Here is a 24,709-nt window from a genome sequence, read left to right as displayed (position 1 = left end):
GCATAAGGAAAGCCAGGTTCTGGGCTGCTCTAATCTATATTGCAATGGCCCCCTATGGGCTGGTCCACTGCCCTTGGGTGGCCAGAAAGCAAAGCAGCCCAGCCACAGCACATCCCTATGCAAGATGACCACTTGGGGCAGCTTTCCAGACCCTTTGCATCATGAGCTGAAGAACTGCTGCATTCGCTCTTCAGACTGGGGAGACTGTCAACCCACCAGCAAGGGCAGAAACTGCAACTCCAAACTTCCATGCTCTGGTACTGAGCGCAGGGCTAGCACTGACTGGGGGAGTTCGCCATCGCTGCCTACTTTGAAATCGAGAGTGGCTGTTCTTCTAAAAGATCTGCTCAAGTTCAACCAGGAATGAAGGCGGGGCAGGTCTCTGGCCCATGTTACAGGGTAGGCTACATGGCCACAGGGTCCCTTCTCACCTTTATCAATAATCTAGGAATGCAAAAGGCAAAGTGGGATTTAGTGGCCGGTCTCACCTTGATTTTAATGGGAGATCTCAGAATCCACGAGTGAGAATGACTAACCTGCCAGCATTGACCAGTTTGACAGGAATGCAATAAAGTGAACAGTGCAGATAAGGGGAGGATCAGGGCAGTGCTAGGAACCCACAGCTGCAGGGTGTCCTGAGGGAGGGGAGGGAATGCCCCGGAGTGCCATTTCCAGTATCCGCAGCGTGCATGTGTTTGTGAGAGAGAGAGGATGAAATCCAGTAGTAATGTCCAGCCCCCAAAGGCTCAGGACACTGGCATGTAGTGCTCCATCACAGGAAGATACCCATTCATACAGCAATGTTCAGGCTGAAGGAGGAACGGTCTCAAAGCCCTTCAAAAACAGAGCAAGCGAAAAGAAAATCTGCATTGGGCTCAGTTTATTCTCCACTGAAATGCAGACACCTCTAAGATGGCCATGCAGAGGCTATAAAATGGTGCACAGCGACACTACCCAACAATCTACATTGGGTAAGGAAAGAAGATTCCCTTATCCAGCTGACAATGCAGGAAGAATGTGACCAGTTTCCTGAGCTGGAGTTTGAGCAGGATATGAGGCAGGACACCCCAGCTGCTGAAAAAAAGTGTTCTGTTCTTTTTTTTAAGACTACAAATGGCCAGCGCCTCTGTTCTCCCCCCATCCCAAAGAAGCCACCTCTCAGAGCACGGGGTCCCCTGGAATCAGACGAGGCTTGGGCTCAGGACTCAGGACTTGATTCTGCCACCCACTGCTAAGTCACATAGATGTGAGCAAGCTCAGTGTGACTAATGGTGGGAGTCCGGAGCTACTCAGCAGGAGGGCCAGGGATATGGCCCATTAGAGAGAAGGGAATAAACAGCACCAGTCCCGGGGACACCCATGTGCTCTTTGTTGGCCTCACACAGCCAAACTCAACCGAGTTTATCACTGAGCTGCAGGATCTTGGTACCAGCTGTTACCTGGGCAGCTCAGATTTGCAGGGGGGTCATGAAAAAGACAGAAAACAAACAGGTTTTGTTCATTGGACCTTTTACATTTTTCCCCATTTTCAGTGAAATATTCCAAGTGAATTTTTTTTCAAAATGAAATGAAAATTTTTGTTTCATTTTTAATAATTTTGGTTTGAATTTTCAGGGATTTTTTCCCCTTTCTCTCACTTTTTTACATTTCTCCCTTTTATTTTCAATGGAAAAGTGGGAGGCAAAGGGGGTAAAGAGTTTAAAATGGGAGTTGAAGTAAGACTTTCTTTTGCAAAACTCTGTTCACATTTTTCCAGCGAAGAAACGTTTAAAAGTATGAGGCCCTGCTTTTTCCAGTGAGAAAAAGGGGGTTGGAAAATAACACACTGAGAGAATTTCCCCTTATTTCAAAAAAAAACATATTTAAAAATCAATATTTTTTCAACAATTTTCATTCTGAACATTTTTCATTCCACATTTTTTTGCAAAATGAAAAATTTCATTGAAAACTAATTTTTTTTTCCAAAAAACTCATTTTCTGTGAAAAATCATATTTCGACAAAAAGCTTTTTCGCAAAATAATGTCGAACTACTCAACTCTTCTGACGGTGCTGCAGAGGGGAAAGAAACCAATGGACAGGGCCTGCAACAGGAACATCACAACCCAGGAAGCCACAGTGAGGCTCAGGCATAAAGAAGGGGGATCCACTGGTCATGGTATTAGCCTGGGACTTGGGACACCTGGGTTCTTCATAGATTCCAAGCCCAGAAGGGACCATTGTGATTGTCTAGTCTGTCCTCCTGTATTGCACAGGCCAGCGACTGGGGGCACTGGGCATGGATTTGTAGATTCATAGATTCCAAGGTGAGAAGGGCCTGACCTGGTGTATAGCACAGGCCTGAGAGACCTGCCCCCAGTAACTTCTAGAGCAGAGCTTTTAGATACACATCCAATCTTGATGTTAAAAGTGTCATTGATGAAGCGTCCACCACAACCCTCGGCAAATTGTTCCAACGGTTAATTATGTGCCCGGGGAAAAATTCACACCTTCTTTCCAGTCTGGATTTGTCTAGCTTCAACTTCAGGTTTTCTGATCCTTTGTTCATTCTCATGGCTCTTCTCTGACCCCTCTCCAATATATCAACATCCTTTCTGAATGGCATACATCAGAACTGGACACCGTATTCCAGCAGTGGTCACATCAGTGCTAAATACAGAGGTAAAATGACGTCTCTGCTCCTACTTGAGATTCCCCTGTTCATGCATCCAAGAATCGCATTAGCCCTTTTGGCCACAGCATTGCACTGGGAGCTCATATTCAGCTGATTGCCCATTTTCAGTCACTGCTTAATCAAAATGTTATGCAGTATGAAGACAAAACCTTACAGAAGTCCCAGTCTATTACATCAACACTATTTCCTTTATCACCCAAACTTGTAATCTTGAAAAGAAAAAACGCTATCAAGTTAGTTTGAACAGAATCTATTTTCTATAAACCCATGTTGATTGGCATTAATTATATTACCCTCCTTTAATTCTTTATTAACTGAGTTCTGTATCAGCTGCTCTCTTTTCTTGTCTCAGCTCAATATCAGATTAATAGGCCTATAATTACCCAGGTCACCCGGTTTACCCTTTTAAAATATACTTGCACAACATAAGCTTTCTTCCAGTTCTCTGGATGTTCCAAGACTTATTGAAAATCAACATTAACAGTCCAGCGAGATCCTCAGCCAACTCTTTTAAAACTCTTGGATGCACATAAGCTGGACCTGCTGATTTAAAAATGTTTAATTTAGTAGTTTTACATTCTCCTGATATACTAGTGGAAGGGGGAAATGTTATCATGATCATAAGATAAGACTGCATTATCTGTTTTTTTCCCAAATACAGAACAGAAATATTTATGGAACACTACTGCTTTTTCTGTATTGCTATTGAGAACTTTACCATTTCCATCTAGCAATGTACTGATGCCATTGGCGGGGTTCCTTTTGTTCCTAATATTCTTTAAAAATTCCTTCTTATTGTGCTGCCTTACAGTGAGCAGCGTCCCCTACCAGATCACTCATCGCACTGAATGCAGGTGTCCTGCTGCGGGTGTCCTGTTTCTACCATGTGGGAGTCACTGGAGCTACTGAGCAGTTCTCCATCAAAGGACTGTATTGAGTCACCCCCCTCTCCCTCTCTAGCTGCATTAGCAAACATTAGACTGGGCTCTACCCATGGTTCCTTGCTCGTGCTTCGCTATGGGGGTTCCGTCCTCCAAAACAGCTGGTAGCTGGCATTGTCTGAGAGGGGGCTCTGGGCACTGTCTAAGACCAGGCTAGATGGATCCCTGCTCTGACAATGCCTCTGCTTCTCGCCTTGCATTTCCTTTAGGCTGGCACTTGGCACTAAACACCCAGCACATGATGGGTGGGCCAGTGCCTTTGGGAACAGAATATTCAACCCCCCCCCCCCCCACACACACACACATATTCTCCAGAACCAGGCAAATTGGGCCTCCCAGACAAACACTGTGGACCCCTGGCAGGTACTGACACTGTGATGGGTATTTCAGAACTGTTGGGGTCTCCAGAGCATGCATGTCATTCCCCAATGGCTCCCAGAGCCGTTAGTATCATTGTTTCAATTGTGGTGGTAGGCAGCAGAAGTGCACACCAGGGCCATGTTGTGCCTTGAAGGCAGTGCACAGACTCAGAGCAAGAGACAGCCCCTGCCCTGAAGGACTCAAGGCTGCACAAACACAGGTTGGGAGAAAAAGTTGAGTCATTATACCCATTTTGCAGATGGAAACTGAGGCCCAGAGCATTGCAATGACTTGGCCAGGGTCTTTCAGGGAGTCACTGGCAGAGTTGGATTTGAATCCAAGTCTCTTAAGCCCCAGCCCTGTGCGTTCATCATAGGCCCATCCTTCTTCTACCTGTAAGCCCCCTACTAAAGGAGAAGGAAAGCCAGCATTTGTCAATACAAGCTTGACTGAGCTTCTTGGGACATAAAATCTGAGCATTACCCCAGAAGGAATTCCAAATCTGGATGAGATGCTCCCTTGGGCTCATCCCCTAATGGCCCTGAATGTGTTTTCACTGGAAAAATTAGTACATTTCTTTTTAAACTGGAGAGTTAAAGGCATTCCCCAGGTCTGGTCAGAAGAAGCCTGTTTTGGTGATTACACTGATTTCCAAGCTAGTCTTCCTGGGGGATTCAGGCCTAGGTACTATATATCTCCCACCCTATACTGCCTGGCAGGTGGTCTGAGGGGCAGGGAGGGAGGTACTGAGGAGGGGAGGGCAACATAGGCAGCTCCAGGCTGGAAAGGAGACACCCCAAGGTTCCCACCTGCTCCTCCTGGTCCCAATCCTGTGTCCTACTCTCACCTCTCTCCCAATCCCCACCGTGCACAAGTTTATGCAGGGGCAGAGGTGTACACAATACTTCCATAGCAAGGGTGCTGGTCCTCTGTCCCCCACCGCCCTGGGGTCTAGGCACTTCACAGTCTTTACTGTATTGATCCTTGAACCACCTGTGAGACAGAGCCGATGGGGAACAAAGGGCCAGAGAGTCTAAGTGATGTGAGAAAGGTCACAGGGGGGAGCAGTGGCAAGCCAGGGACGGGAGCCTGCGAGCACTGGGGAAGTTCCAGAAGACTGGAAGAAAGCTAATGCTGTGCCAGTTTTAAAAAAGGGTAAATGGGATGGCACAGGGAATTATAGGCCTGTCAGCCCAACATCGATCCTGGGCAGGATAACGGAGTGGGTGATATGGGACTGGATTAATAATGAACTAAAGGAGGGTGATGTCATTAATGTCAGTCAAAATGGGTTTATGGAAAATAGATCCTGGAAAACTAACTTGATAGCTTTTTTTGATGAGATTGCAAGTTTGGTTGATAAAGGTAACAGTGTTGATGTAAAATATACTTAGGCTTCTGTAAGGCATTTGACTTGGTGCTGCAGACATTTTGATTAAAGAACTAGAACAATATAGAATGTACATGGCACACATTAAATGGATTAAAAGCTGGCTAACTGATAGGTCTCAAAATGTAACTGTACATGGGAAATCGTCATCACATAGGCCTGTTTCCAGTGGGGTCCCGCAGGGATTGGCTCTTGGCTCTACGCTGTTTAACATCTTTATCAATGACTTGGAAGAAAACATAAAATCATCGATGATAAAGTTTGCAAATGGCACAAAAATTGGAGGAGTGGTTAACAATGAAGAGGACAGGTCACTGATTCAGAGCAATCTAGATTGTTTGATAAACTGGGCGCAAGCAAACAATATATATTTGAATACAGCTAACTGAATGTACACAGCTAGGAACAAAGAATGTAGGCCCTGCTTACAGGATGGGGGCAGGGGCTCTATCCTGGGAAGCAGAGACTCTGAAAAAAGATTTAGGGGTTGTGGTGGATAATCAGCTGAACATGAGCTCCCAATGTACACTGTGGCTGAAAGAGCTAATGTGATCCTGCGATGAATAAACAGGGGAATTTCATGTATGAGCAGAGCACATCTGTATATGGCCCTGGTACAAGTGCCGCTGGAATGCTGTGCCCACAATTCACAAAGAATGTTGATAAACTGAAGAGGATTCAGAGAAGAACCATGAGAATGATTAAAGATTAGAAAACCTGCCTTATACTGACATACTCCAGGAGCTCAGTCTATTTAGCTTAAGAAAGAGAAGGTCAAGGGGTGACTTGGTCAGAGACTAAAAGTACCTACATGGGGAACAAATATTTAATAACGGGCTCTTCAGTCTAGCAGAGAAAGGTCTAACATGATTCAATGGCTGGAAGTTGATGCTAGACAAATTCAGACTGAAAATAAGGCATAAATATTTAACATTGAGTGTAATTAACCACTGGAAAAACTTACCCAGGTGGATCTTCCATCACTGACAATTTTTGAGTTCAGATTGGAAGTTTTTCTAAAAGCTCTGCTCTAGGAGTTACTCGGGACAGGTCTCTCTGGCCTGTGCTATACACCAGGTCAGGCCCTTCTGGCCTTGGAATCTACAAATCCATGCCCAGTGCCCCAGTGAGGCACTAGGGGGCACTGTGCTGCTGCAAGCACCATCTTTCGGGACCAATACAAAGCCATGCTCCCAGCATCCATGGTCACTAAATATCACAGGGCACTTTCCAGAGGAATAGGCAGCTGGCAGCTTCGATTTGCACTGGTGCATGCATGTGTTCTGCTCACACACACCTCACTGGTCTGTTGCCAAAGAGGCCACAACAGTGCCAGGATCTGGCCTGTGGATTCCTTCAACCCTCCTCCATCTCTTCAACTGGATCAGAACCAAACCCATTTCAGTCTGGAAATGGGACATCTCATCTGCCCTCCTCCCCCACTCCTGACCTCTGTGCTGGGGTTTCTGGGCCAAGTGTGGCCTACTAGCCACAGTAGCTAGCCTGTAGCCCTGTTGCTGTTCCAGTGATGGGTGCTGCCCTCACAGGTGGGTTTGCTCCCTTCATTGCCCTCTGGGGCCCACCTCGCCAGTTCTGTGTCAGAGACTCAGAAACTGCCCTGTTGGCTCCTGCTGCCCCCTCCCTTTAAGCTGTTATGGGGCTGGGGAGCCGAAGCCTGGAGCAATCAGGGAGCTCAGCCATCCCCCACACAGCTGGGGCAGAAGGAACATGGGCATCAGAGGGGGTTCCCTGGAGCCAGGCCTGCTCTGTGGTGGGGATCTGGGGCAGGTTTTCAAGAGCCAAGAAGCAGAAAAGAGAGTCCCTGGTTACTGGATCCCTCAGTTCCAGACCAGTCACTGAACTGCCCTGGAGATCCTGGACCCATGTACTAGGCCTCATTCACCAAGGTACCCTAATCCTATTGGGGCTTACTGCAGCCAGTTCCCACGCTGACCCTTTGACGGTCCCCTATCACAGTACCCATGCTTACAGAGCCTGGGGAGGGCACTGCACACCACAGTGGCACACACTGCCCTGGCAAAGGGCCAAGCCTATTGAGAGCGGAGTCACCAGGACCCACATGACCAAGACCAGGATCTCAGGGATGGTGGGGGTCACCTGGGGCCTGGCTGTCAGGCCAAAGCTGCAGCTTGAAAGGTACACAACCAGAGAGACTTGTAGGGCCCAGCTCCCTCCCCATTCACACCAGGTTTTACACCAGTGCGACTCCCCTGGCCGCAATGCAGTCACACCCAGGTGAGGGAGATCAGAATCAGTGTCAGACAAGAAGATAAACTTAGCTTCAGGTCCCTCCTCAGCCTTTTTGTAGTTTTATGATCCCAACCCCTCATAAACCATCCGGCAAGCTGCCCTGCAGAAGGACCCTTCAAGCAGCCACAGCCCAATTCGGAGACCATTCCCACTGGTGCCAGGGCCCAGCAGCTCCACGGCTGGCTGTGCTCAGCACCTCCGACAAATCCGACACCAGCTGCTGGAAATGCAGCCAGAGCACAGATAGGAGTGGAGGGTTTGCACTTCCCATGCTCTGACCATTACAGTCTGAGCTGCTGCTGTAACAACATGAGATGTGCATGTCCAGAAAGGAGCTGGGGTTTTATCTACAACAGCCATCCCATGCATGCGCACACCCACACATACACATATGGACCTACGCACAGACACAGATATGCACCTTGCCTGGCTTACCTATACTGGTTGCAATATTGGAGACTTGGATTAGGATGGGTTGGAGAAGATGGATTTCTGTCTGGCCTCCCTCAGTCCCAAGAGAGAACAACCAAATAAACAAAAAGCATAAACAAAAGCCCCCCCCCACTCCGCCCCCTGCAAGATTTGAAAGTATCTTGTTCCCTTAGTAGTCCTTTGGGTCAGGTGCCAGCCAGGTTAGCTGAGCTTCTTAACCCTTTACAGGTAACAGGATGTTGCCTCTGGCCAGGAGGGATTTTATAGCACTGTATACAGAAAGGTGGTTACCCTTCCCTTTATATTTATGACACGCCCCCCAAATCACAGATAGGGTGAAACACTGGCTGTGATTTCTTCCTGGAGCTCTAGGAGAAAACAGAGTTAATAAGACACATGCATCTCTAAATATACTACTAACTGTATAAAGACTAACAATATTTTCCACATCTTAAAGACGATTTGGACCAGTTGATTCTGGGAAACTTTCACAGGAGAGTGCATCAGCCACTTTGTTAGAAGCTCCTGAGATGTGTTGGATGTCAAAATCAAAATCTTGGAGAGCTAAACTCCACCGAATACGTTTTTTGTTATTTCCCGTGGCGGTATGAAGCCACCGAAGAGCAGTATGGTCGGTTTGCAGGTGGAAACGCCGTCCCCAAACGTATGGGCGTAGCTTTTCCAGAGCGTAGACAATGGCGTAACATTCCTTTTCACTGATTGACCAGTTGCTTTCCCTCTCAAACAGCTTCTTGCTGAGAAACACGACAGGATGGAACTCTTGATTCGGTCCTTCCTGCATTAAGTCTGCTCCCACACCACGCTCGGACGCATCTGTGGTTACTAGGAACGGTTTGTCAAAGTCTGGGGCCCTTAGCACAGGGTCAGACATGAGTGTCGCTTTAAGCTGGTTAAAGGCCTTCTGACACTCTTCAGTCCACTGAATGGCATTTGGCTGTTTCTTTTTGGTTAGGTCTGTCAGTGGGGCGGCGATTTGGCTGTATTGCGGTACAAATCGCCTGTAATATCCGGCAAGCCTAACAAGGATTGGACCTGTTTCTTTGACTTTGGGACAGGCCACTTTTGGATAGCATCCACTTTGGCCTGTAGGGGGTTGATAGTTCCTTGACCCACCTGGTATCCAAGGTAAATCACTCTGTTTCGGCCTATTTGATACTTCTTAGCCTTAACAGTTAGTCCTCCCTCCCTTATGCGCTCTGTGGCAAATTGCTGGTACAATTAGGATGGGTCCCGCCCTTCCTCTTCTTGTGGGGGGGTTCAGGGCGCAATTTCCTGCCCCTGAACTAGGGTATTTACTGTCCCACTAGTAACCCAGAGAAGGGTAGTGGAGAGGGAGAGACCTGGGCCCACCCTCTACTCCGGGTCCCAGCCCAGGGGCCCTTGGGATAGTGGTAAACCACTTGAACTAGTGCGTCCTTCCCCTGGGCTACTTCCCTTTCCTGCTCTTCAGCTTGTGGGGCTTCCTGCCCTCTCTCTCTGCACAAGCCAAGTGTCTCTTTACCTAGGGTCTTGGTCTTCTAGCCAGCCATGGCAGTTCTCCAAACTCTCCTCTACTTCAACTCCTCCAAACTGCACTCTGCTCCAACTCCTTCCCCTGGCTAATTGAAGCAGGGGGTTTTTATCAGGTGACTAACTTCAGGTGCTCTAATTGGCTTCAGCTGCTTTTAATTAATCTATAGAAACCTTTCTTCCCTCTACAGGGAATAAGGCTTCTCCTCATCCTCGGACTTACATATCTCTCCTATATCACTCTCCTGCTGCCTTCTGGCCATGCTGTATCACAGCTTGAAGACTTTTTGTAAATGTTCCAGGTGTTCTGCCCAGGAATCAAAAATATGGCCACATCGTCAAGGTAGGCGACTGCATATTCTCCTAATCCCGCTAGGAGACCATCTACAAGTCTTTGGAAGGTGGCAGGTGCATTCCGCAGCCCGAAAGGGAGCACATTAAATTCATACAGCTCGACATGGGTGGTGAAGGCTGACCTTTCCTTGGCAGATTCATCTAGCGGTACCTGCCAGTACCCCTTGGTTAAGTCCAAGGTAGAGATGAACTGGGCCTGTCCCTGTTTCTCTAATAGTTCATCTGCGTGTGGTATTGGATAGTTGTCTGGGCGAGTTACAGCATTTAGGTTACGGTAGTCGACGCAAAAACGTATCTCCCCATCTGGTTTGGGAATTAGAACCACTGGAGATGCCCATGCACTGCCAGAGCGGCGGATTATACCCATCTGTAACATATCCTGGATCTTCCGTTCTATAGCAGTTTTAGCTTGAGGAGACACCCAGTAAGGTTGGACTTTAATTGGGTGAGCATTACGTGTGTCAATGGAGTGGTATGCCCGTTCAGTCAGTCCTGGGGTGGCTGAGAATGTTGGCGCGTAGCTAGTGCACAGCTCCTGGATCTGCTGTCGCTGCATACGCCCAAGGGTCATGGAGAGGTTCACCTCTTCCACACCACCAGCACTTTGCCCTTCGTAGTAGACACCTTCAGGCCACTCAGCGTCATCTCCTCCCTGAGCTGTAAACTGACAAACCTTTAATTCTCTGGAATAAAAGGGCTTTAAAGAATTAATATGGTACACCTTAGGCTTTCGGTTGGAGGTGGGGAATGCTATGAGATAATTAACAGCTCCCAGGCACTCCTGGACCGTGAATGGCCCTTCCCACGGTGCTTCCATTTTATGGGCCTGGAGCACCTTTAAGACCATGACCTGGTCCCCTACTTTGAAGGAACGCTGTCTGGCATGTTTATCATACCAGGCTTTTTGCTCTTTTTTAGCATCTTTTAGGTTTTCTTTAGCAAGGGCTAAAGAGGTTCGGAGGGTGTTTTGTAGGTTGGTTACAAAGTCCAGAATGTTAGTTCCTGGAGAAGGTGTAAGCCCCTCCCATTGCTGCTTCACCAACTGTAATGGCCCCTTAACCTCACGGCCATATACAAGTTCAAATGGGGAAAACCCTAAACTGGGATGGGGTACAGCTCTGTAGGCAAAGAGCAACTGCTGCAACACTAGGTCCCAATCATTGGAGTGCTCATTTACGAATTTACGTATCATGGCCCCCAAAGTCCCATTAAACTTCTCCACCATGCCATTTGCTTGATGATGGTAAGGGGTGGCAACCAAGTGATTCACCCCATGAGCTTCCCAAAGGCTTTCCATAGTTCCTGCCAGGAAATTAGTTCCTGCATCTGTAAGGATGTTGGAGGGCCAACCTACCCTGGCAAAAATGTCCGTTAGTGCCTGGCACACTCTTTTAGTCCTCGTGTTACTTAGAGCTGCTGCTTCCGGCCATCGGGTGGCAAAATCCATGAAAGTCAGTATGTATTACTTTTGTCTGGGTGTCTTTTTCAGAAAAGGACCCAGAATATCCACAGCTACTCGCTGAAATGGAACCTCAATGATGGGGAGTGGCTGGAAAGGGGCTTTGACCTGGTCGTGGGGTTTTCCCACTCTTTGGCACACCTCACAAGACCGGACATAGGCAGAAACCTCCTTGCCCATTCCCTCCCAGTGGAATGACCTCCCCAAATGATCTTTGATTCTGTTCACCCCAGCACGGCCACTAGGATGATCGTGGGCTAAGCTCAAGAGGTTGACCCGGTACTTAGTTGGAACTACCAACTGTCTCTGAGGATGCCAGTCTTCCTGGTGCCCACCAGAAAGAGTTTCCTTGTATAAAAGTCCTCTGTCTACAACAAACCGGGATCGATTAGAAGAGCTGAGAGGCGGTGGGTTGCTCCGTGCCGCCGTCCAAGCTCTCTGGAGGCTTTCATCTGCTTCCTGTTCAGCCTGGAACTGTTCCCTTGATGCTGGAGACATCAGTTCCTCACTGGATTGTGGACCTGGGCTTGGTCCCTCTGGAAGTGATGCAGGGGATGGGGCTGTTTCCGTTGATGCTGGTGCACTATGGAGTATTTCAGGCTCTGGCTGAGCCTCTTGTGTAGGTCATCGGCTGCTGCCAGTGCAGGGTCGGTGGTGCCCTCTGGTGTTGGAGCTGTAGACGGGGTTTCAAGCGCTGGACTCAGTGCTGGCAATGGTTCTGGTGCTGGTTGCTTCTCCAGTTTCGGTTCGGGGACTGGCTTTGGCTGGGTCTCTGGGACTGGATCCACTACGACCGTTGCAGTCGTTGGCAGGGGATCCGGTTCCACCACCTCCTTCTGGGTCTCTGGTAACACAGACGGGGGCCTGGTGGAAGGCTCAGGAACAGGGATAGGCGTGGAAGCTTGCTTAGTCTGGCTGCGGGTGACCATTCCCACCATCTTGGCCAGCTTTACCTGGTTGGCCAAGTCTTCCCCCAGCAGCATGGGAATGGGATAATCATCATAGACTGCAAAAGTCCACATTCCTGACCAGCCCTTGTACTGGACAGGCAACTTGGCTATAGGCGAATCGAAAGAGTTGAACTTGAAGGGTTGAATCGTCACTTGGGCCTCTGGGTTGATTAAGTGGGGGTCCACTAAGGATTGATGGATAGCTGACACCTGTGCTCCAGTGTCCCTCCACGCTGTAACCTTCTTCCCTCCCACACTCACAGTTTCCCTTCGCTCTAAGGGTATCTGGGAGGCATCTGGGCCTGAGGACCTTTGGTGTGACCCCAGTGCAATGAGCTGTAATCTGTTGGGTCACTGGGGCGAGGTGGGTTGCTGGAGAATGGTGTGGTGGGACGATAAGGTGTCTGGGTTTTCCTTGGGATGTAGGTGGGGCCTTGGGTTGCCCCCGGTGATAGGCTTTTGTTTCGGGTTGCCCCTTCTGATATTCGCCCCAACTGTGACTAGTTTTTTTTCTTTTCTGCCACCTCCACCCATTTGGCTCCAATCTCCCCCACCTCGATTACAGTTTTGGGCTTCCCATCTAGGATGTATCTTTCTATTTCCTCAGAAACACCCTCTAAGAACTGCTCCGTTTGCATTAGGAAGGGCAACTCTTCCGGAGATTTAACACTTGCTCCTGATATCCAGGCATCCCAATGTTTCACAATGTGGTAGGCATGTCGGGTAAATAACACATCTGGTTTCCACCTTAGGGCTCTGAACTGCCGATGGGAATGCTTGGGTGTTAGCCCCTTTCTGACTCTCGCCTGGATTTTTAAAAGTTCGTAACTGTTCCTGTGTTCCTTAGGCATTTCAGCCACCACCTCCGCTAAGGGTCCACTGAGCTGCGGCCTCAGCTCTATCATGTACTGGTCTGTAGAGATGCTGTACCCAAGGCAGGCTCTTTTGAAGTTTTCTAAGAAGGCCTCGTTATCATCGCCTGCCTTGTAGGTGGGGAACTTTCTGGGATGGGAAGCGGTTCCTGGAGAAGGATTTCTATTCTGCTGAGCCTTTGCCTTCTCCATCTCCAGTGCATGCTTCCTCTCTTTTTCTTTCTCCTCCATAGCTCTCTTGTGGGAAGCTTCCTCTGCCTCCACCCTGGCTTTTTCTACCTCCATCTCCAAGCACCTTAAGGCTATCTGTCTATCATGCTCTTTTTGTTTCTCTTCAGCTTCGAATCTGGCCAGCTCTAGTTTATTAGCTGCTTCACTGGTAGTCATTTTCCTGCTTTCTTGTGCTTAACTCTAGCTATACCCAAGAGTTAGGAAAGAAAAAAAAAACTTGTGAATTTCCCTGCAGGAGGTTAACTACCCTGCCTTTAGGTAGAGAAAACTCCAGCTCAAAAAGAAAAAACCCTTTGTAAAAAAACTAACACCTCTGTCTCCAGGCAAATAGACAAAAAACCCTCTAGCTGCTCTCAGCTTAAAAAAAACCTCTTCAGGTCTGTGCTTTTGGTTCAAAATGATCCCACCACTCTGTCATCATGTCAGGGTTCCTTCCCCACTCTGAACTCTAGGGTACAGATGTGGGGACCTGCATGAAAGACCCCCTAAGCTTATTCTTACCAGCTTAGGTTAAAAACTTCCCCAAAGTACAAACTTTGCCTTGTCCTTGAACAGCATACTGCCACCACCAAGCATTTTAAACAAAGAACAGGGAAAGAGACCACTTGGAGACATCTTCCCCCAAAATATCCCCCCAAGCCCTACACCCCCTTTCCTGGGGAAGGCTTGATAAGAATCCTCACCAATTTGTACAGGTGAACACAGACCCAAACCCTTGGATCTTAAGAACAAGGAAAAAGCAATCAGGTTCTTAAAAGAAGAATTTTAATTAAAGAAAAGGTAAAAGAATCACCTCTGTAAAATCAGGATGGAAAATACTTTACAGGGTATTCAGATTCAAAACACAGAGGATCCCCCTCTGGGCAAAACCTTAAAGTTACAGAAAACATGAATAAACCTCCCTCTTAACACAGGGAAAATTCACATAAAACAAAAGATAAACTAATCCGCCTTGCCTGGCTTACCTATACTGGTTGCAATATTGGAGACTTGGATTAGGATGGGTTGGAGAAGATGGATTTCTGTCTGGCCTCCCTCAGTCCCAAGAGAGAACAAACACTTAAACAAAGAGCACAAACAAAAGCCTTCCCCCCCCCCCCCCCAGATTTGAAAGTATCTTGTTCCCTTATTGGTCCTTTGGTTCAGGTGCCAGCCAGGTTAGCTGAGCTTCTTAACCCTTTACAGGTAACAGGATGTTGCCTCTGGCCAGGAGGGATTTTATAGCACGGTGTACAGAAAGGTGGTTACCCTTCCCTTTATGTTTATGACAGCATGTAAACACGAACACACACACACACACACCTATATATGTGTGCACACATACACAGACATGCATGTACACACACATGCATATTCAGACACACAACCCGGCACACACGTACACACACAGATTTACACACACGTGGCAATAATAAAGGTTTCAGTGAGCGGTTACTGCTCAGACCCAGCTCCCCACCTGATATCACAACTGGCAAGTACTATGGCAATGGCTTGGCTGTGACCCTATTTAGTAATGGTCCTTGGGAAACTGAGGCAAAAGGGTTGGAAAAGGACCTGAAAAGAAAGTGCAGGTGGGGTGGAGCGAGGGCCTAGAACCTGGCTTGTGTAAATCAGTCACTCTCTTGATGTCAATGGAGCTAAACTCACCGACCCCAGCAGCCAGATCCAGCACCATTCAAGTCACTGCATTGACTCCAGTGGAAGCAGGATCGGGCCCTCTCAGAGGATCTGGCCCAGAGTCTATAGGAGACTCTTAAATGGCTCATAGACCTTGTGTTGCATGGGGACAAATGGCACCCACGAGGCCCAGTTCACCACTGCCCCTCCCACAGTCGCACCAGGGCACAGGGGTGTGAAACGCTAGCAGACCAGCAGGGTGATGTCCTGGGGTGCGTGACTATGCTGGCGCAGCCTGGCATGAATTGTGCCCACCCTGGGAGTGTTGCAGTGTGGAGCCTGGCCCAGGCTTCGCTTGGCACCATCCCACAGTCACAGGCTAGCTCCTGAATGAGGCCTGGACATTGTCGCCTCTGAGCAGGGGAGTCACTAGGTAGAGCAGCGGGAGAGAGACTTATTCTTGCCCGAGGGGAAATCTCAGAGCCCCCTGGAAGCAGTGCCCGGGCAAGCTAGTCCTGTGTGCGCTCTGAGCTCCTGTCCCCATCATGCAAATCTCATGGCCGCTCTCAAATGAATTGCGTTCAACTTGCCCCTCATTCCCTGAGACAGGGAAGTGGCAGAAGAACCCCAGCCTCCCAGACAGCATCCTGCCCCCATATCCTTTCCAGGGCCCAACCCCACCCTGCTTTCCGCTCCCACTGCCCCCTCCCCCAGCATGGGACTTACAGCATCCTTAGCATAGCCCTCAGGCCAGCCCTGCAGGATGCCCTGGCAGCAGCTCTTACTGCCCGCATGCCAAGCGCTGTGTGGGAGTCGGTCCAGGCTGGATGTCAGGCTGCTGGCGATCGCTACCCATGTGCCAGCAGTTTGGACAAGGCTGGTTGGCCCTCGCACTGTTCCATGTGCCTTCACTGGCATCACTCCTGCTCTTACACCTAGGAGAAGGCAGGCAGACCCTGACTTCTGCGTAACCCCTCCCGCAACAGTACTGCTGCTGACGAGCTTCCTCGTCAGCTCCAGCTCCTCCACCTCACTCTGCCTGGCCTCCTGGCTCCCCCTCCCTCACACACAGCAAACCTGGCTACTCTGTGGCTTTTAACTCATTGTAACTCTGTGTAAAACTGGGCTGAGCATTATCCCTGTCCAACCCCTGCAAGCGACCCCAAGCCTCTGATCCGGGCTCCGGATCCAGACAAGCCCGTGGTCTAGCAGCACTCAGAGCCACCGTGGGTGTGGTCGGTTAAAGGGATGGGAGACAGCCACATCTTTGTACCCAGTCAAGGGCAGAGGGAGTTCTGTGCAGCTCCTGGTATGACAGAGTCCCTGACCTCAGGAGCAGGAAGTGGGTGTGCCCAGCACAACGGGGCCCTGATTTTGATGTGCCACCAGCATACAAATAACAGTGAAACCAGAAGAAATCTGTGAATTGCTTGAGAAAGGATGGGATCTAGGGAACCCCCAAGCTGCAGAGTCAGTTCCAGCGATCCCAGGGGTCAGCATATTCAGAGACTCTGAGGGTGAAGGCTGGGTTGGTACCTGAGTTGATAAACCAAGAGACCCAAAACCTATGACAAGGAAAAGTAGAATGCCATTGGGCACAGACTCTTAAGGTTCTGTGTTACTACTTCATGATGCAAATGATGTGTATGACCTGCCCTGGCTGAGTCCAGGTCTTTGTCCCCCCTCTAAAGACTAGTCAGTCTATGAGATTAAAAGCCTACCGTGGCGGCCAGCTAGAGAAGCTGCTCCTTTAGCTCAAGCAGAGAGAACTCATCCTGAAGGGATGTTCACACTGCAGGTGGGAGTGTGCCTCCCAGCTTGAGTAGACAGACATGCACTAGTGCTAAAAATAGCTCCCCAGATGTGGCAGCATGGGCTAGCAGCCCAAGATTGGGCCCAGGGGGTTGGAGGGGCTTGAACTCAGGTGACTCGCCCTGCTATTTTCAGGTTGCTAGTGCAGGCAGAGCTGGCGTGTCTGTCTACCCAGGCTGGGAGGCTCACGTCCAGCGGCAGCGGAGACAGGCCCAGAGAACCAAGGCCCTAGGAGAGGGCTGTTGTAGGAAACGCTATTGAAGTGCTAGGGCAAGCTCTGACTGCTGCTTTGGTGGGATAATGATCCCTCTCCCCGTGAACATGCCCAAATTTCAAACCTTTCTAATCTCTCCCACGTTGCAGCCCTCTACATGTCACCGGGGGCCAGCAGTTCTCTAGGGTGCGTCACATCGCAGGGGATATTCTGGGGCAGCACCACTTACCAGCATGGTGCAGTGGGGACAGGAGCAGGGGCTACAGTAACTTCCACTGCCCCTGAGGGTCCGACATTTCCCTACGCAGGCACCTGAGACTGGCTCTGATCAACTTCCCTGCAGCAGTGCCCCCCTTGCCCTTAAAAATCTGGGATGAATCAGAGCATGAGCCAGCCCTGACTCCTCTCTCTTCAGGGAGATCCCTGCCCAGAAATATTCTCTCTTCCCTTGTGGTGGTAGGGTTTGTGTTAAACACCCGCCCCTCAGACACACAGTCTCTCCCTTCCCTCCCCCTAAAGCACAGATAATTACCCAGGTACTCACACTTTACTCAGGCCAACTCCATGTGGCTGGGGGGGGGGGGGGGGGGGGGGGGGGGGGGGAATTTGTCACAGGGAGCAGGGACCATGCAGTGCACACAGGACCTAAGGTTTGGTTCTGTTCTGTTGTCCCCAACACCCGAGTGCTGAGATCCCATTGAGAGCTGACGTAGTTTGGCCCATACCTTGTACTGAAATGTCACTAGATCAAGGCGGATGACATGGCTTGAGTCTGGAGTTAGAGCCCCCACCCTGGGCAGGAGAACTTGCAGGATTTCAGGCTCTGCTGGGAATCCAATAGGTGGGCCTTTCCTCTCACCATAGGGCTAGGGGACGCTGTACTGCAGAAGGAGAGGCAGCGACCCTGTGGTGTGTTTTGCAAGAGCAGGGGGGTTAACTCTAGTGTCCTGATTAAATCCCAAGCTAGGTAATTACATTCTCCTCACCTAAATCCCTCCCACAGCTCCAACTGCACACGGCATTCTGCTTTACTTCCTCCCTAAGCCCTTGTATAGTGTTGCTGTGATCTGTTAAGGAGACACTGTACTCCGCCCCAGAGGTGGGTGCATCTCAGTGGCTACCAGCTCGTTAATTCAGTGCTTTTGGATGAAAAGTGCATAGGCACCAGAACTTCAAACCAGCCAAGTGACAGCCGGATAGCTGGGCAGTGGGCCGACCCGAAGGCAGCCTCTGCAATTCTTTGCTGATGGATGTGGTCAGGGAAATACATTCCCCCAAATGCTCCCATCAGCCAGTGGACAGAGCTCAGCTGCACGATGTCTTTGCCAGTGATGGTCCAGAGATTCCTCACCCGATTCCTGCGCACTTTCAAGCCCCACAAATGTCATGGTTTGCTATTAACCCTGAACGTCCCTTGCTAGCATCTGTGCTAGCTCCTGCCTAGTTCATTTCTGCTGCCACAGCACTGTTTACCCCTCATTTGCTCACTGGGGTAGTTATTTATTACTTAGCAAACTTCTCAGAAGTGGGAGGGACTTGGGGAGTTGACGGAGGTGGGGTTGTGTTGGAGTACACAGAGGCCTGTTTAACTAGGACAGGTAATGTGGTGCCTTAACACACTGGGCGCTCTTGGCAGGTTACACTGGGCACGGTTGGTGGGAATTCACTTTTGAAGTGATGTTAACAACTTGGAGCTTTTAAAATTCTATAATGCTTGGAACATGAGACAAAGAAAGAAAGAAAGAAAGAAAGAAAGAAAGAAAGAAAGAAAGAAAGAAAGAAAGAAAGAAAGAAAGAAAGAAAGAAAGAATCTCCTGATCTGGGGACTGTAACAGGTTCTGTCCCCTCCCAAGCTCCCTTAGCAAAATATGCCAACGGCAGGATAATGGTGGGACAACCCAATATGCGAATGGCAGGAAAATATTTCCGGCAGTGCAGCCCCAACAAAAGGCAGAGCTGAGATGTTGGGGAAATGCCTTATTCATGCATCTGTTTCGGGCTTTGCTTCCTGCAGCGGGTTTGCCATGCGACACTGCTTTACAAACCGCAGTGGGAACTTCCATCTGCCGGTGGCTCGGCCAGTCTGAAGTGGGAGTGGAAGAATTTCCAAGCCACCGACTTTCACCCCCTGGCAAGCATTTAAGGGATTGTTGGTAGAAGCAGGAGCCCCGTGCAGTGCACAGCTGGGAACAGCTACTCTCTGCTCCTGTCGCTCCAGAGGTCCATCGCTCCAGCCTCGGCTGGCTAAGCACCGCAACCCTCCCGCAAATCACCCTGCCCGCCGCTGACCGGATTCTAATGCTAACGTGCCCCTGTGTCCCGAGGGCTCCGCAGCTGTTGGGGACTAGCGGTTTCTCACCACCGGCCTGGAGCTGGGGGGGCGGTTTGGGAGGAATAATTAATTGGTAGGGTCGCACCCCTGCTTTCTGCTCACAAACAGCCCCAGGCTTTCCGGCGCGGGTCATCGCTTGAGTTTAGTGGCCAAATGGTCCCGAGACGCCGCCCCACTTTGGGCCTTGCGCCAGAGCACCTCGCCGAGAGCATCTGTTATTCCGAAAGCCAGGGGTCCGCTTTGGAGACGCAACTCACCCGGCACATGCCGCTCCCCGGGGGGGGCCAGGGGCAGGGCTCCCAGTCCGCAATCTGAACTTCAGCTTTCCCGGCCGGTCCCTTGGAAAGGGGAGCCGAGCTCTAAGGTGAACGGGCTGAGCTGGGTCTGCCCATCTCCGCAGAGGGGCAGCCCCCCGTGCCCAGCGTCCCCAGGGGACAAGCGGGGCTCGGGGCTCAACCCCCGGCTGCTTCCCTGCTGAAGACCGGTGGGATGTGCCAGCAGGCAGCCCGGTACTATCCAAGCCGGCTTCTCCGCTCCGGCCGTCTCCGCTGTCCGTGCACAAGGGGCAGGCCCCCGCCGAGCCCGGGGTGCGGGCAGTGCCCGCCTGCCCTTGCCGGGGCCCCGGAGAGCCCGCTGCCCGCTCACCCCGTCTGGCGGCGCAGCCCCGGCTCCTGCGGCCGCCTCCGCCGGGCTGGGTCCCGTCGCTGGCGGCTTGAGAGGGGTGGGACCGGCCGCAGCCCGCCCCGGGGAGGTCCCAGCTCGCCGCGGTCGCCCCCTTTGCCCCGCTCGGGTTGTCCCGCCCGTCTGGCAGGCGCGGGCCGGGCTCGGGGCCGGTCCCGCCCGCGGGGAGCCGCGAGGGCGCAGCCTTACCTGCCGCCGGCGCCGGGCGAGTCCCCGACGGTGCCGCCGTCAGCGAGCCAGCGCCGTGCGCTCCGCCCGAGCCGCGGGTTCAGCACCAGGGCTCCGGCCAGCTCCTCCCGCCCCGCCGGCCTCGGGGCTTCCCCGACGCGCCCGGCCCAGCCTGCCCCGCCCGGCCCGAGCGGTCCGGGAGCAGAGCCCGCCAGGCTGGGCTGCTCCTCGGCCACGTGCAGGACCACGCTCCCCTCGGGCAGCTCCGCGGCTCTGCTCCAGGCGCCCGGGCCGCGGCCGTTTTGAAAGCTTCCCCGGGTGCAATTTCTGCACCACTGCGCCGCCGGGGCGACTCCTCCCCTTTCCGAGGGGCCGTAACCTGGGGCTGGCTCCTCCTGGCGGGCAGGCCGGCCCCTCCGAGCGCTCCTCGCAGCCCCGCCCGGGCACGGCGCGGCCGCGCTCCGGTGACTTTCCAAGGCGGGGCGTTGCACCGTGGGAGGCAGAATGCGCCGGGTTAGTACAGCACCGGGCACCCGGCGCCTGGCCCCGGCCTGGGGCTCCTAGCAGCTACCAGCATCCTCAGAGCAGGCTAGGGACCATCTTCACAAGCCCCGAAGTGCCACTGATTTTCCCACTGACTCCAGCTCCTAAATGCCTGAGTCACTTTTGAAAATGGGCCCTAGGCTCCTAAGTCACTTCCACGCTTTTGAAAATTGCATTGTAGGGCCTATAATCACAATGACCTTCTAGCTAATCTGTTGATTTATCTATCTACAGCATGTGCCATATTAACACAGCTCTCTATTGTTATTCTTATTATTATTAATAATAACAACAACAATAATATTGTATATAACCAGTAATTATTATTAATACTATAATTAATCATGATAGTAGCTCACATTCTTTCCCCCCCTCCTCCCCCACCATCCAAGAGTAATTTTCAATTTGCTAATTCTTCCCAGGTGGAAGCCAAAGAGCAGTTCTCAAACAACTTTAGATTTTGTTTAAGAACAAAGTAGGATCGCTCAAAGAATTGCATGAGTTCAGTTTTAAATGCCCATGAAAACAGCAGATTAAAAACAAATGGAACATTTCCCCGTGTTGTTAGAAATCCAAATTCAGCTGTGTTGGGGCTGAGCATGGAGAGGTGGAAAATGAAGTTGACTAGAAACTGATCACAAACAAAATGAAACTGCCTGGCAGATGTGTGGGTGCTCTAGGGTTAAGGCAATGGGCAGGGGCTCCGGACACCTTGGTTCAATCCCTGGCTTTGATACAGACTCCCCATGGGACCTTGGGGGAGTAACATGGACACTCTGTGTCTCAGTTCCCATCTGTAAAAGCACGCAAATAATTCATAGATTTTAGGGCCAGAAAGGACCATCCAGTCAGAGCTCCTGCATAGCACAGTGAATGCACGCAATGACTCCTGGATCGACTTCTGATTGAGCCAGAATGGATCATACGGAAAGAGACAACCACTCTTGACTGAAAGACTCCAAGTGATGGACAATCCACCTGTCCCTTGGTCTGTTCCAGTAGCTAATTAAACCCATTCTCTGTCTATCTTGCCCATTTAGAGTGTAAGCTCTCTGTGGCAGAGACCACTTAATACAGCATCGCCAACTCGAAAATCTTGAATCAGGTCTAAAATAAGCATGAGGTTAGTTTTAAAAGAATAATAAAAATAGGGCTCTTTTTATTTGCCTTCTGCTTTTTGAACCTGTTGCTCATGATTCAGTCACATTTCCAGAGTTTTATCCTCAACCACAAGGGCAAGAAACTTTCTTCTTATTCAATGAAAGCTGAGATTCTCATGTGATCACTGGACTCCTGGAGCTGGGACTTTAAGAAAAGCACCAAATATCATGCAACTTGCAACAGAATCATAAGAGTTGGTAACACTGCTCTTGCACTGTGTCTGTGCAGCGCCTGGCACAACGGGGCCCTGATCTCAGTCGGGGTCTGTGCAGTGCCCAGTACAACGGGGCCCAGATCTCAGTCAGGGTCTGTGCAGCGCCCGGCACAACGGGGCCCTGATCTCAGTTGGGGTCTGTGCAGCACCAGGCACAACAGGGCCCTGATCTCAGTCAGGGTCTGTGCAGTGCCCGGCACAATGGGGCCCAGATCCAATTTCAGTTGGACGCCAAGTGTTCTCAACCTCTCTGCACTTCCCTGTGAATGGTGGGTGCCCAGCCTTTCTCTCAGCCAGGCCTGCATCCCCGCATCCTCCAGGTCAGTGTCAATGAGGGCCCTGGGAGGAGGGTGATGTGAATGATGCACAGCCACCACTGTTAACACTCGATGCCATGTCTGGCTGTTTGGTGTCCTTGGCTTGGGCACACAGTACACTTGTTTGGGAGATTTCCTGCCTATGCCAACACTGAGGACACTTCACATTAATTTAGGGCGTGCACACTCATTTCCTTGGGAGCCTGGGATTACAGGGAATACTAATTAATTCATTAGTGGATTGATGCCTTAGGTCCCACCTCTAGGCTTGGATGCTCAGGGTGTGCAGGGAACAGATTGCAGCCAATAAATCTGCCTGTTGCCACACTCCCCCCAGCTCTGTATCGAATATCACCCTCTCCCTTCCTGGCAGATGGTTCCAACAGGTTTGGACTCCTGCCTCTATTCGGAAATATACAAAGGGGGAGAGCGGCCCACCAATGAGATGAATCTGGTAGCAGGAGTGGTACATGCAAATGTCCCTGCTTTTCTGGACAGCCCCGGCCCCTGAAACGTCTGAGTCTCAGAGAATGAGCAGCAGTCTGCCTGGCCTCCTCTGGGCTGAGTCTGTGCGAGTGACCCCAGTGAACTAACGGGGGAGATCATGGCCCATTGTCTGCCGACAGGCTCCCTTTCATTGCAGAGCCAGAGGAGCCCACGTGCCACAGACTAATCCTATTGTGAGGAGACTTTACATCTGTTCGAGTTAAGAGGGACTTGCCCCCTGGGAGCTTTCTCTCAAGATGTTCACCTTTCCGCTCAGATTGCTAGCTCCTCCTTGCTCCCCCCTTATGAATAATACTGGGGGGGCTGACCCTCCTTTCAGGACAGGTCACACACCAGAGATCTTTGAAACAGAGGCCTCAGCATGGAGCGTGACACAGAGGGAGATTGCCCCAGCTTGGTTCCATCGAGTGTAATAGACACACTCCAGCAAGTCTTTGGTAGGGCTCGGCATGTCCTAGTGCTGCCTCCACCCTCCAGAGTAGAGAATCAGATCCACATGCAAACCTCTCCAAAGTTTGTTATAGGGCCAGAGTTGGTACATGAACACGGATTTCCCCATAGCTCAGGGGAGATCAGTTTTGGGGCTCAGTTACTCTCCAAAGGGAAGTCTGGACCTTGCTGTGGGGACAATGTGGGGGCAAGGTCCTGGGCCAGCTTTTACTCAAGGGAAGTTTTTCAAAGTAGGGGCTGGGACTTGGCAACCCTTGATATCTACACAGCAAAAACAGACCCACAGTAGGGATTTTAAGGAGAAGGAGGACTTGTGGCACCTTAGAGACTAACCAATTTATTTGAGCATAAGCTTTTGTGAGCTAGAGCTCACTTCATCGGATGCATACTGTGGAAAATACAGTGGGGAGATTTATATACGTAGAGAACATGAAACAATGGGTGTTTATCACTACAAAAGGTTTTCTCTCCCCGAAACCCACTCTCCTACTGGTAATAGCTTATCTAAAGTGATCCCTCTCCTTACAATGTGTATGATAATCAAGGTGGGCCATTTCCAGCACAAATCCAGGTTGGGAGTCTCTGAGCCTGAGTCAACTGACTTGGGCTCGTGCTCTGGGGCTGAAATTTGATGTTCAGGCTCAGGCTGGAGGCTGAACTCTGAGACCCTCCCCCCTCTCTGGGTTTCACAGCCCGGGCTCCAGCCCTGAACACCTACGTCGCTATTTTTAGCCCAACAGCACAAGTCCCGCATAGAAACCCGAGTCAGTTGACCTGGGCTCTCAGATTTGCTGCAGTGGGTCTTTTTTTGCTGTGTAGACGTACGATAATGGGACAACACAGATGAGGTGAAGGAGTGTCTGGGAAATTAAAGGGAACACGGAACAATTTCAAAAATGCCTCAGGCCCAGATTTTGAAAGCAATTTAGGCCTTGCTGAGTTCAGCATTGCAGTTTAGGAGCCTAGCTCTCATTTTCAAAGTGGGGGTTGGGTGCTCCTAAGTGGCTAAGTTCCAGGATCCACAAAGGGACCATGGTGCCTAAGGCCAGTTTTAGGCTTCACTGCAACTGCCTAACCCCACAGGTGCCTAAACTCACTCAGTGCCTACGTCATCAGGGGAAAAGTTCCCTAGGCACCTATATTGCTGGGCAGCCCCAGGGAGTTCCACAAACCAGAGGAAAATAGGCAGAAGTGTACCTATATCACCCATGGGCCCTGATCCAGCGGGTGT

The 24,709-nt window shown here is 50.7% G+C and overlaps 1 protein-coding gene across 1 annotated transcript in view; it reads right to left on the bottom strand.

Annotated features, from left to right (window-relative positions):
• The window catches only part of NEUROD4 (neuronal differentiation 4), a 29,234-nt gene extending 8,795 nt beyond the window's left edge, over positions 1-20,439 (bottom strand). Inside the window, exon 1 of the mRNA XM_043532787.1 lies at positions 20,308-20,439. The gene's annotated coding sequence lies outside the window, so the exon portion shown is untranslated. The remainder of the gene's footprint in view (positions 1-20,307) is intronic.
• Positions 20,440-24,709: the final 4,270 nt, after the last annotated feature.

This window comes from Chelonia mydas, chromosome 20 (genome assembly GCF_015237465.2).
Source record: "Chelonia mydas isolate rCheMyd1 chromosome 20, rCheMyd1.pri.v2, whole genome shotgun sequence".
Classification (NCBI taxonomy): Eukaryota; Metazoa; Chordata; order Testudines; family Cheloniidae; genus Chelonia; species Chelonia mydas.
Note: the sequence above shows the minus strand (reverse complement) of the source record. Positions and strands in the feature narration are given on the sequence as shown.